Genomic DNA, 10,458 nt, shown 5'->3' on the forward strand with positions numbered 1-10,458 from the left:
TCCGATTACATGCTGCAATTATTTCTATTTGTTTCGCAGGAGAACTCAAACCGTTGTAAAAAGTACACGAAAAATGCATGCTTGTCATACACAACACAGGTGATCTAGGATTATGCGAGTTCCAGAAGACAAGCTTGATGATTTTCTGCAATTTCATACCAATCTGACGAATTATTGTAATACCCCCACCCCCAGTTCCATACAATCAGCTTCAAGAAGTGAACATGTCAATATGACCAGAATTAATTTGTTACGCACCAGGCAAAGGTATCTAAGTTCCTATCTCACGCTTCCACGGATCAACCGATGACAAAAGACCGCCAGCTAAGGGTTGCATTCTTAGTCGGTAATGAAGCCAGGCCTGGATACCGTTGCCCTAGAGCTAGAGTCAGCTTGAGTGAGACAGTCTCCGGCGTCTGTCCACCTGGAGGTGTGGCTCAAACAACGTATGCCGGGTATCCAGTACCTAATTAACACAACGTTGTATTGCGTAAGCCCCACCAGCGCGATATAGGTAGCTTACTGAAGCCTTTCAAATACAACGGAAAATGGAGAAAGAAGAAAAAAAAGAACGTTATTTTTGGTAACCGACCCAGCAAATAAGGATTATGATAGGAAACTCGGTACCTGAAATGACAGGATCCCAAATGAACCTGGACGAGTTATCCTTTGGTTCGTGGATGTGGCCACTATCCAAGAAGTCCGATGGCTTAGATCTGGAGAAGGTGAATTCAGAGCTGTGGATCCCACGACCAACACTACATTCAAATATAGCATCTATAACAGCGGCGTTGCCGTAACCCGTCGTTCCAAATTCTCGATGTAGGGTAAAGTGCCCAATAGTGGACCCCCAACCAATAGTGGACCCTCCAGCCATTTTTGCATTATTACAGCACAATGTAAACATTTTGCTATGAAATTCCATCGGGAGAACCCACCTTACAGTCCTATGATTTGATTACATGCATTGGAAATGCTGTGGAAAGTAAGATAAAATGATTTTTTACAATTCTATAAAAAATGAACACGAGAGTGTCCATTATAGGAATATTTTGGGGGGTCCATAATAGGGAAAAAGAACGTCCCGCAACGGAACATAAAAATCAAATGAAGTGTCGACTATAGGGAAATAAATTCCTATTATGGACCCCCAGGGGGTCTACTATAGGGCAAATTCAGTCAAACTTTAAAATGTTAATTTTAACGAATAACGTCGTGTATTTGAGTGTTTTATGTATGTATCGTAAAGATGAGATGTAGAACTTGTTATTAGATGTCAAGCAGAATTAATATGTTGAAAATTTCTACTTCTTATGACAAAAAGAGCAAAATTTCGCTACTAGGGGGTCCACTATTGGGCATTTTACCCTATAACACGCGCCGAAGCCAACCGGCGGATTTTTCGATTTTAGCTTCTCAGGGAAAAGCGTAGTGTTGCTTTTCACAATGTTTAATGAAGTTTTTCGTCACCCATGATTTACCCACATCTTTTGTTACTCGAAGACACTCTGGTTCCCTTGACGTTGAACGAATTGGACAAAACACGGAACCGAAAAAATCTTCAAACTTAGGATCGTTTAGCTCTCTGCAAAAAAATAATACAATTTGCATTAAAAAAAAGCAAAGCACAACAGACATTGACAAAGACTGGAAGTTTAAAACGATCTTGTCTTGAAGCTCCTTCGCTTCAGATAAAAACTCAGAACTTGTGTCTACTGTGTCACTTTTAGATGATTTCATCTTGAGGTACATCTCCGCTCCGGGTGCTTTAGGCATCGCACATAATTTCCCGATGCAGGCTTTTCTCCCATTAAAAATCGAAAGGCTTGTGGATTTCCTGCGAAGTCACCATACAGCAAACCGAAATCTTCTCGCGCTCTATACACTTCTGCCAGACTCTGCATATCCACCTCGATTTCCGGAATAATAGCCGGAGATAGATACTCCATGTTCAGACTTCCTGAAAAACCTTGAAGGTCTAAAATCTTCTGGATCTTTATGGGTACAACACCAAAATCCTTCTGAACAGCGTGCCAGAAATCCTTTAAACAGCCTGACTGTAATTTATGTATTATTAAAAATAGTCGGAAATCATTTTGAGTACTTACTGCTGAATTCTACATGTTTATTTACTGTAACACAATTTCAATTAAATTAATCGAACCGTGAACGAAACGTTGCGTGCTGCAGCCTGTCATCAACAAACTGCAAAAGGCCATGGCAACCGCTTTTTTGGCCTAAGAAAATCATTGATACTAGGAATACTACGAAATATTATTGCGGAACAATGAGTCAAATTATCGCAAAGTTGTTGGTTGCCCCCTTCTAATTTTTAAGAATTTAAGGGTTAATCGCACATTGGCAATTATATTGCTCAATTTCAAGGCAATTATATTACTCAACTCAAGAAGAATTTAAAGCTAAAGAAGGATTTCTTTATATTCAATTTAAATCCTAAAAGTGCTCTACTTGAATCTTGAAATGTACATAGGTCACCTTTTACCCTTGTTTTTTTTCACGCAAATATCTCTAAGTAGATTTTGGGATATACACGTTTTTACGCGGATTTTCCTCATAGATTTTTTACGCGGTTTATCGAAATCGTCAAGAAATATGTGAAAACTGCGAAAAAAAAAGATTTTCGTTTAAGTTGTTTTTACGCAGATTTAGGGTTAATTAGAGATAGCATATTGCCTAAATAACTAAACTAAAAACTAAAAAAGTAAGTATACTATGGATATTCTTTCCTTCAAGATACAATAATAAAACATTTATTCTCTTTCACGTACAGAAATAATAGCAAATATGATTGAAAACTTTCTGCAAGAAATAACTCTCGAACGACATTCGAAAACTATAACGGTGACTAGCAACCTTATAACCAAAGACCGGCGGAGTGAAAAACTGTCGAAATGGCAACGTATGAAAGTGCATGAAATTGTGAAAATGATACTTGCAGCACTTGAACTTTTTGCTTGCTTCTTATGGATGCAAAATGTAAACAAGTCGAATTGGAACCGCTTTCGACGGTTCCATTGGAAACGAGATGGCGTCTTCGCCGATCTCTTATTAAAGTATTTCTAAAGGCGACGAGCGTTTTTCATTCGACTTGAGTAGTTTTTCAGTGTGCAATCGAGTATCCAAAATGCCAAAACATCATGCCACGCCGCTGCCGCCGACATTTTTGCATTTTTATCATGCCGCTGCACAGTGGCTAACATCGTGTTTTTAGCGCGATAATTTAATAGTAATTAAGTAATTTATCGTAATGGTGTCTTCGAGACATTTTATGCACTTCTTTGGAGCTGAATACCTACTAATAAATGAGATAAAAAAAATATTTTTTATATTTCACAACATATAAGGTATGATTCTTCATAAGAGTTCTCCTGAAAAACTTTGTCGAAGACACCAAGTTCGTATTTCCGTTACTTTTGGAGATTGTTTACGTTTTATGCTGTCAACCCCTGGGGCCCTCCTTAGCCGTGCGGTAAGACGCGCGGCTACAAAGCAAGACCATGCTGAGGGTGGCTGGGTTCGATTCCCGGTGCCGGTCTAGGCAGTTTTCGGATTGGAATTGTCTCGACTTCCCTGGGCATAAAAGTATCATCGTGTTAGCCTCATGATATACAAATGCAAAAATGGTAACTTGGCTTAGAAACCTCGCAGTTAATAACTGTGGAAGTGCTTAATGAACACTAAGCTGCGAGGCGGCTCTGTCCCAGTGTGGGGATGTAATGCCAATAAGAAGAAGAAGCTGACAACCCCTTAAGATGGATTTTTCATCATATCTTTTTCATTTTCATTTCCACATTTTTTGCATGTTCTAGAAAGTTTCAGATAATATTAGAATACGCCGTTTGGTGGCTATTGCTATTTAAAAACTTGAAAAATAAAAAAAATATAACATTTTTATTTGATTTTATAGTCATATTTGATTTAAGTGCAATTCGGCAACGGGTAAATTGTGGAAGTCAATCTCATACGCATAACAAAGTACAAGTAATGAACTTTAAATTAATTCATGTACTGTAGAGTTGTAAGCGAATGTAAGGAATGTTTCATCAAAAAACATTTCTTACTACGAAAAGCAAAATCAATCTCCCACCACAAGGAGTTCATGAATCAGCGCACCTTGCGTCTCCATATGCTTGTATGCATATACGCAGAACATGTTAAAAACTTGTTGACATAAAAAACAATAAATCTCCAAAAGTAATGAAATCACAAACTTGTTGTTTTCGACAAAGTTTTTCAAGAGATCTTTTGCTACAACTCTCGCGAAGACATATACCTTGCATGTTGTACATTGGAAAAAATAAATCTTTCATCTCGCTTTTAGGGGGATTGATCATAAGGATTCATACAGTCAAAGAAGCGCATCGACATACTAACAAATTGTCTCGAAGACGCCATTACGCTAAATCACAAAATAAAAGTACTACTAAATAAAACACGATTTTAGCCACTGTGCGCTGATCTATATTTCACCACGCCTATTCAGATTTAAAGATGATGATGATAATACTACCATCTATTGTAGCAAGCAGTGACGGGAAATGTCATATCAATGTCATGGGACTAACTTGCTAATAACTTTTCTCACAAGTAATTTACAATTATGTTTTCCATATAAACATGTAGCTCTTAAAGGACCCGAAAACTTGTTTTAACAGGTAATTTCTCTAAATACGATATTGGCGGCGTGAGAGCCGAATTAGTATCAAATGACATTAGTGTCATGACATTTCGTGACATTTTTTAAATCTTGCTCTCATGGCTTACACTTTGTATTCAGAACGATGATCTGTTCGACAAAGTTCTAGGACCCTTTAAGTACTACATGTTAATCGAAAAATCCGAACTGTAAATGAATTTTGAAAAAAGTTATTAAGAAATTAGTAATAGCAATGCCATGACATTTTTTTGACATTTCCCATCACTGAGCAAGGCACCTGCCGATAGCACTGGCCATATCTGACAAACGATTTGATCATGATTATTCTATTGTTTGTATTTCATCAGACTCCTGTATGAAGGGCCAAAAATGGGTGGGGTGGCTCCATAAGCAAAGACGCTTATGCGAATCCACGGGATAATTAGAGAATCTCCTTCCAGAAGAAAGTTCGTATGTACATGCAATATTATAATCTAGCCTTCGTTTCCCACATTGACCCAATAGATGGGGAGAAGAGCCCATTATCCACGAAATGTTAACAATAGGAAGTTGGCGATTCCACTCTTCCTATCCAAATCGCTTCAATCGGGTGCCCTGATGGTTTTTTTTTATATAATGATATGCGTTTAATATAATTTATCAATAAGGTACACTGGGGAAGTGGAAAAGGAAAAATCGATAGTGCATGTTTGAATTAGTGTAAAACCAGTTCAAATGATCTAAATGCGTTCAATCAAAATGGGCTATCAAAAACAGTCAATTTTGCACCAACTGTGGGGTAATTCATACCATTTTGGTCGCTTGTAATTTATGGAAATAGATTTCAAAATTAGGAGTTGTTTTTCCACTTACCCTAATGGGATGGGGTAAGTGGAAATCCCATGTTCCTTCAATAGTGATGAGAAGTTACATATAACTAAAATCAATACGATAATTGCTCTGAGTATCTTTTGTGGAATAATTTCATTACCTTCACGGAATAGATCCTCAAGCAATTCTCGTAATAGCTAGGGGAGGGCTGGTTTTGCTTTCTCGAACACTAAGTGTACGTAAAATCTATATGTTCGCCCCAAAGATGAACTTTTTAAAAAAAAATGGGACTTACAGGGTTATAAACTAATCTACATAGTTTAACGAATTAAGATGATGTCTGTATGTGCGTATTTGTATGTATGTGTGTGCGCAAAGCACGTACAAAATTATCAGCTATTCTTAAGCACTTGTCCTTAACCAATTTGTTCGCAAAAAAATTACATTCAACGGCGAAACTTGTTATGAATAAAAATTAATGTGAATTGTCCAATATATTCACCTATCAGTGCTGTTTTTAACTTTCTTATACATTTTTTTCATATCTAAAACATGTGAAAGGCATCAATACCGATAGGTGGATTAATCAGGCATTTTTCTCATTTATATTAGTCCAATCACCACTGGAAACACAATGATAACAAAGAAGGAACATATTAAGATTCATAGCTTTCGACATAAACCCTGGAGGGAAGAAAAAAATTGCGTAATTAGAACATTATCCACTTCCCCCGCAGTGTTTGATACCTGGGGTAAGTGTAAAATCTTTGAATTATTTGCTTTCTTGGTACAAACCACTACCAATTGAATGGGATTAGTTTAATTGTATTAAAATGGTCACCTGTGATATATGTAAATTCACTTGAACAAAGGACAATTGGTGCAAATAAGAATTGATTTTATGAATGCAAAAATCAACTTTTCGCGAAATCTAAAATTACAGTTCAAGCGTTAATCGGGTTAGTGTATGTATTATTCAAATTTTAACATAATATTAGTGTGAGCATCAAAGTATATTCTTGCATAATGTTATGATGTGGTAAAAACTGTAAAATATGTTCAATTTCAATTTTTCGAGTCGATTTTTACACTTACCCCCTTTTTCCACTTCCCCCAGTGTACCTTATATACAATAGAATTTTCTCACCAAATTTCTGTCCGAGAAAACTGCAGCTCCCTCGTTTGACCTTAATGGGCGAGATCCTTTCTTGAAGATCAGTATATTTTAAAATGAAATTACTTTCAACGGTATAATTCTTGAATCCTTAAAAGAGGGGAGAGAGATGGGGAAAAAGGAAAGGCAGTATCAAACATAACAAATATGATATTATTTTTTAAATACCGAAAAGGACCATCATTTCGCACATAGTGAAACATAGCAAACTCACAAATATCGAATAATCGAATAAAAAACTAAAAACTAATTGAACCATATGAAAATTTTATCATAGGAGACCATTTAAATGACTCAAAAAGCATAGTTCACTTAAAAAAATAAGATAAATCCGAAAGCAGGGTGATTACTCCAAATACAATTAAATGAATGGATTTTATAGTCTGTTTAGAAATCGAGCTTCATGAAATCTCGCTTAACTTTTCAAAAGGTCCTAAGTAACATTTTTTTCATGAATTAATTTGAATAGCGCAATCAACAGAACAACATGAAAGCTTTTGATTGTGCTATTCAAATTAATTCATGAAAAAAATGTTACTTAGGACCTTTTGAAAAGTTAAGCGAGAAATATTAATGGGTATGTTTAGAAGTGAAGCATATTCCTACTTGTTGGATTCCATATCTGTAATTTCATGTCAAACGAAGCAAAGCTTGCAATACGAATAGGTTCTCAAACCACAACAATTGATCATTTATTAGAAGCTGGGAAAGAAGAATATTGTGAATTCGCGCCATCGTTGACTTAACGTATTTACTTCAGCTGTGATACAATATACAATAATTATTGAATGAAACTTATGTTTCCTCCAAACGGGAAGTGGTTGTTTTGAATCACTTCGATCCACTGAGTCTCATCTTAATTTTTCTAAACAATTTTCTAAGCAATGTTATGATCCTATCAGAGATAAACTGTGCGATAAGGGAGGCTTGATTTGGAAACATGGTTATTAGTGTCATTGACATGCATGAGTTAAGGTTCCCCTAAACACACGCGATACGACAATCGACTGACTGCGATTGCGAAGACTGCGATTATGTTGCCGTTGGTTGGTTGGTAAGCGTAAATGGAATATTGCCTGCAGCGACCCAACGATAGAATCGCGACGACTAGTTGTCGCCGTCGCGGCGCTGAAATCGCTTAGGTTTGAGGGATCCCTTAAGCGTAAACACTAAACAGACATATTCAGAAATTTTACTGGCATGACTATATTCCTGGTATACGGTTAGTCTTGCAAGCAAAAGCGATGGTCAATACAGAGACGGCAAGTTCGATTCTCGGTAATGGTCTGATAAAATTAGAGAAGGGAGTAAAAACACACACCCATGAAAACGAATGAAATAGAGAATATAAATAAAAATAAAATGATACGTGATTTATTGCAGTTGCTTCCACGTTTTCGTTTTCAGCCGGTGAACCTGAACGCCGATTCAGATTTAAAGAAGTCCGTAAAATTTTCCGTGGAGATTTCAAAGATTCAGTCGAATTTACGTAGATTTCCAAAATGATCAACACATCATCACTTTGGAACTCCAGAGAATTTTTCGAAAAAATACCAATGATTTCCTTGAAAATTACCGTTGAAATGTCAAAATTCTCTCCATAGAAACTCCGAAGAATTTCTCGCTGAATTAGAGCCTAGAAGGGTCGTTTGTCAGAAAGTTATTTGGCCGAAAGCCACAAGGCCTAACGTTGTTAGGCCGAATATGTAGTTTGAACTAAGTACATCTAGCCCAAAGTTATCTGGTCGGAAAATCCACTCCCCTTTTTTTAAATATTGTCCCATGAATTGAAGGGATTAAATCCAAAAGAGAATGAGGGAATCTCTCACTTACAGGGGTTAGACAAAAAGGTTGAGATAGGTAAAATTATGTCGAAATTCAAATCAGCATAACTTTGCGTAGAATAATCCGATTTTGATAAAACCAGGACCATCAGAAGCGGACAGTCTTCTTGTATACTGTACTTCTGCAAAACCTGAGGTTGGTCCTTGGCCACCGGATATGTTCCGGGTTTTCCAAGGGTATGTTCAAGATGCATTTTTTCCACTGCTTGTCATTTTATGCGACGTTTACTTTCATCGTGTTTTATGCTTTCTCCAAAAACTAGAACTATTATGCCGACCAATGGTGGCTGTAGATTGAGAATCCATCAAAACTACGCAGAGTTATGGCCATTTCCGTAAAAACGGTCCCTGGAACATTATGAAATGATAACAGATCGGAATAATGCGAATATGAGTACCTAATTTCATGGCTTTGCGATACGATGATTACAGAAACATTTCCAGAATGATAGTGTCCACTGCCACCCTTATGGCAGGTTCCAAGGGCCTTCCAGGAGGGGCCGGTTTCGGCACCATCTGGAACCATGCATATATGGGTGTCAAAGTTCATGTTTTCCCAAGATGATGAATATAGGATCATTATTGAAGATATATTTTGGGGACTGTAAAACTCTCTGGTCAATTTGTAACAGGTTCCGGGTGTTCTGCGAAAGTGACATTTGTTTAGGATATATGGCCAATTCCGCACCGTTTTCACGAAAATGGCCATATCTCTGCGTATACCCAACGGATTTTCGATCTGCAGCCAAAAAACCCGGAACATCTCCGGTGGCCAAGGGACAATCTTAGGTTTTGTATAGGAACAGCATACTAGAAGAGTTTCCGCGTTCAATGGTCCCGGTTTCACCAAAATCGGATCACTCTACGCAAAGTTATGCTGATTTGAACTTCGACAAAATTTTGCCTATCTTGACCTTTTTGTCTAACCCCTGTATTATTTTTGTATACGTTCACGATATGTGAGAGCAGGGATGCCACATATACAGACATGTCTGTATTTATACAGACTTTTGATCTTGCATACAGACATCATGCAGATTACAGACATTATACAGACTTTTGATTGATGTTACAGACTTTTACAGACATTTGTTATCTTTGGAGGAAAACCAAAGCAGAAAAAATCATGAAAACTTGAGAATCTTCGATGATGATTCCAGTATAAATTAAAACCTAATGTTGCTTCTGAAAACATTACGTAGGAAATCCTGAGAGAACAACACCAAAGAAAACCGAATCAATTTTCTTGAGAACCCGAAATTTTTCGTTCGGAATTCTTGAAGTAAGCCTGGAATATGCTTAAATGTATTTTCTTTGGAATAATTATACAAACTTCATAAAGATTTTATAAGTAATTCGAAAATGAACTTGGACACTTGAATGGAAGAACTTGATTTTACAAGCATTTGCTGCCAAAATACTCCACAGAGTTGCTAACGTCACATACATTGTAGATAGTACAGAAAGGGGTCCTGTCGAAATTATGCAAGGGCCGCCTGTGTCCGATTCGGAACTGGGAGATGATCTATTGTTCTTTAAAATAGGGAACCTATGTCCACGCCGATGTGGTCCCTTTAATTTTCCGGAGGTAAACGAATGTAGTTGTCCAGTTTTTCCCAGTTTCCTCAAATGATTTTTTTTCATGCAGGTTTTGACATCAGCAAACGGGACGGATGTCGTGAAATGTTGGCCCTGATGTCCGACTTCGGTAAGGTGATCCGCCTTGTTGTAGCCAGGCTTTCCGCAGTGCCCCAGGATCCTAGGGAAGTTCGTGTTCGAGAGCATGTTCGCTAAGATGCTTTGGATCTAGTTGTGCTTAGGCTTATCACTCTGGAATGTGGAGATAGCGCTGGCAGAGTCTATAAATACGAGGATGTGTTCCCTGGACGGGTAGATAACGGCGCCGTGGTTCCTTCAGCCGAAAAAATGCGCTACATATCTGGGATGCGGTC

Source organism: Armigeres subalbatus, chromosome 1, assembly GCF_024139115.2.
Source record: "Armigeres subalbatus isolate Guangzhou_Male chromosome 1, GZ_Asu_2, whole genome shotgun sequence".
Taxonomy (NCBI): domain Eukaryota; kingdom Metazoa; phylum Arthropoda; class Insecta; order Diptera; family Culicidae; genus Armigeres; species Armigeres subalbatus.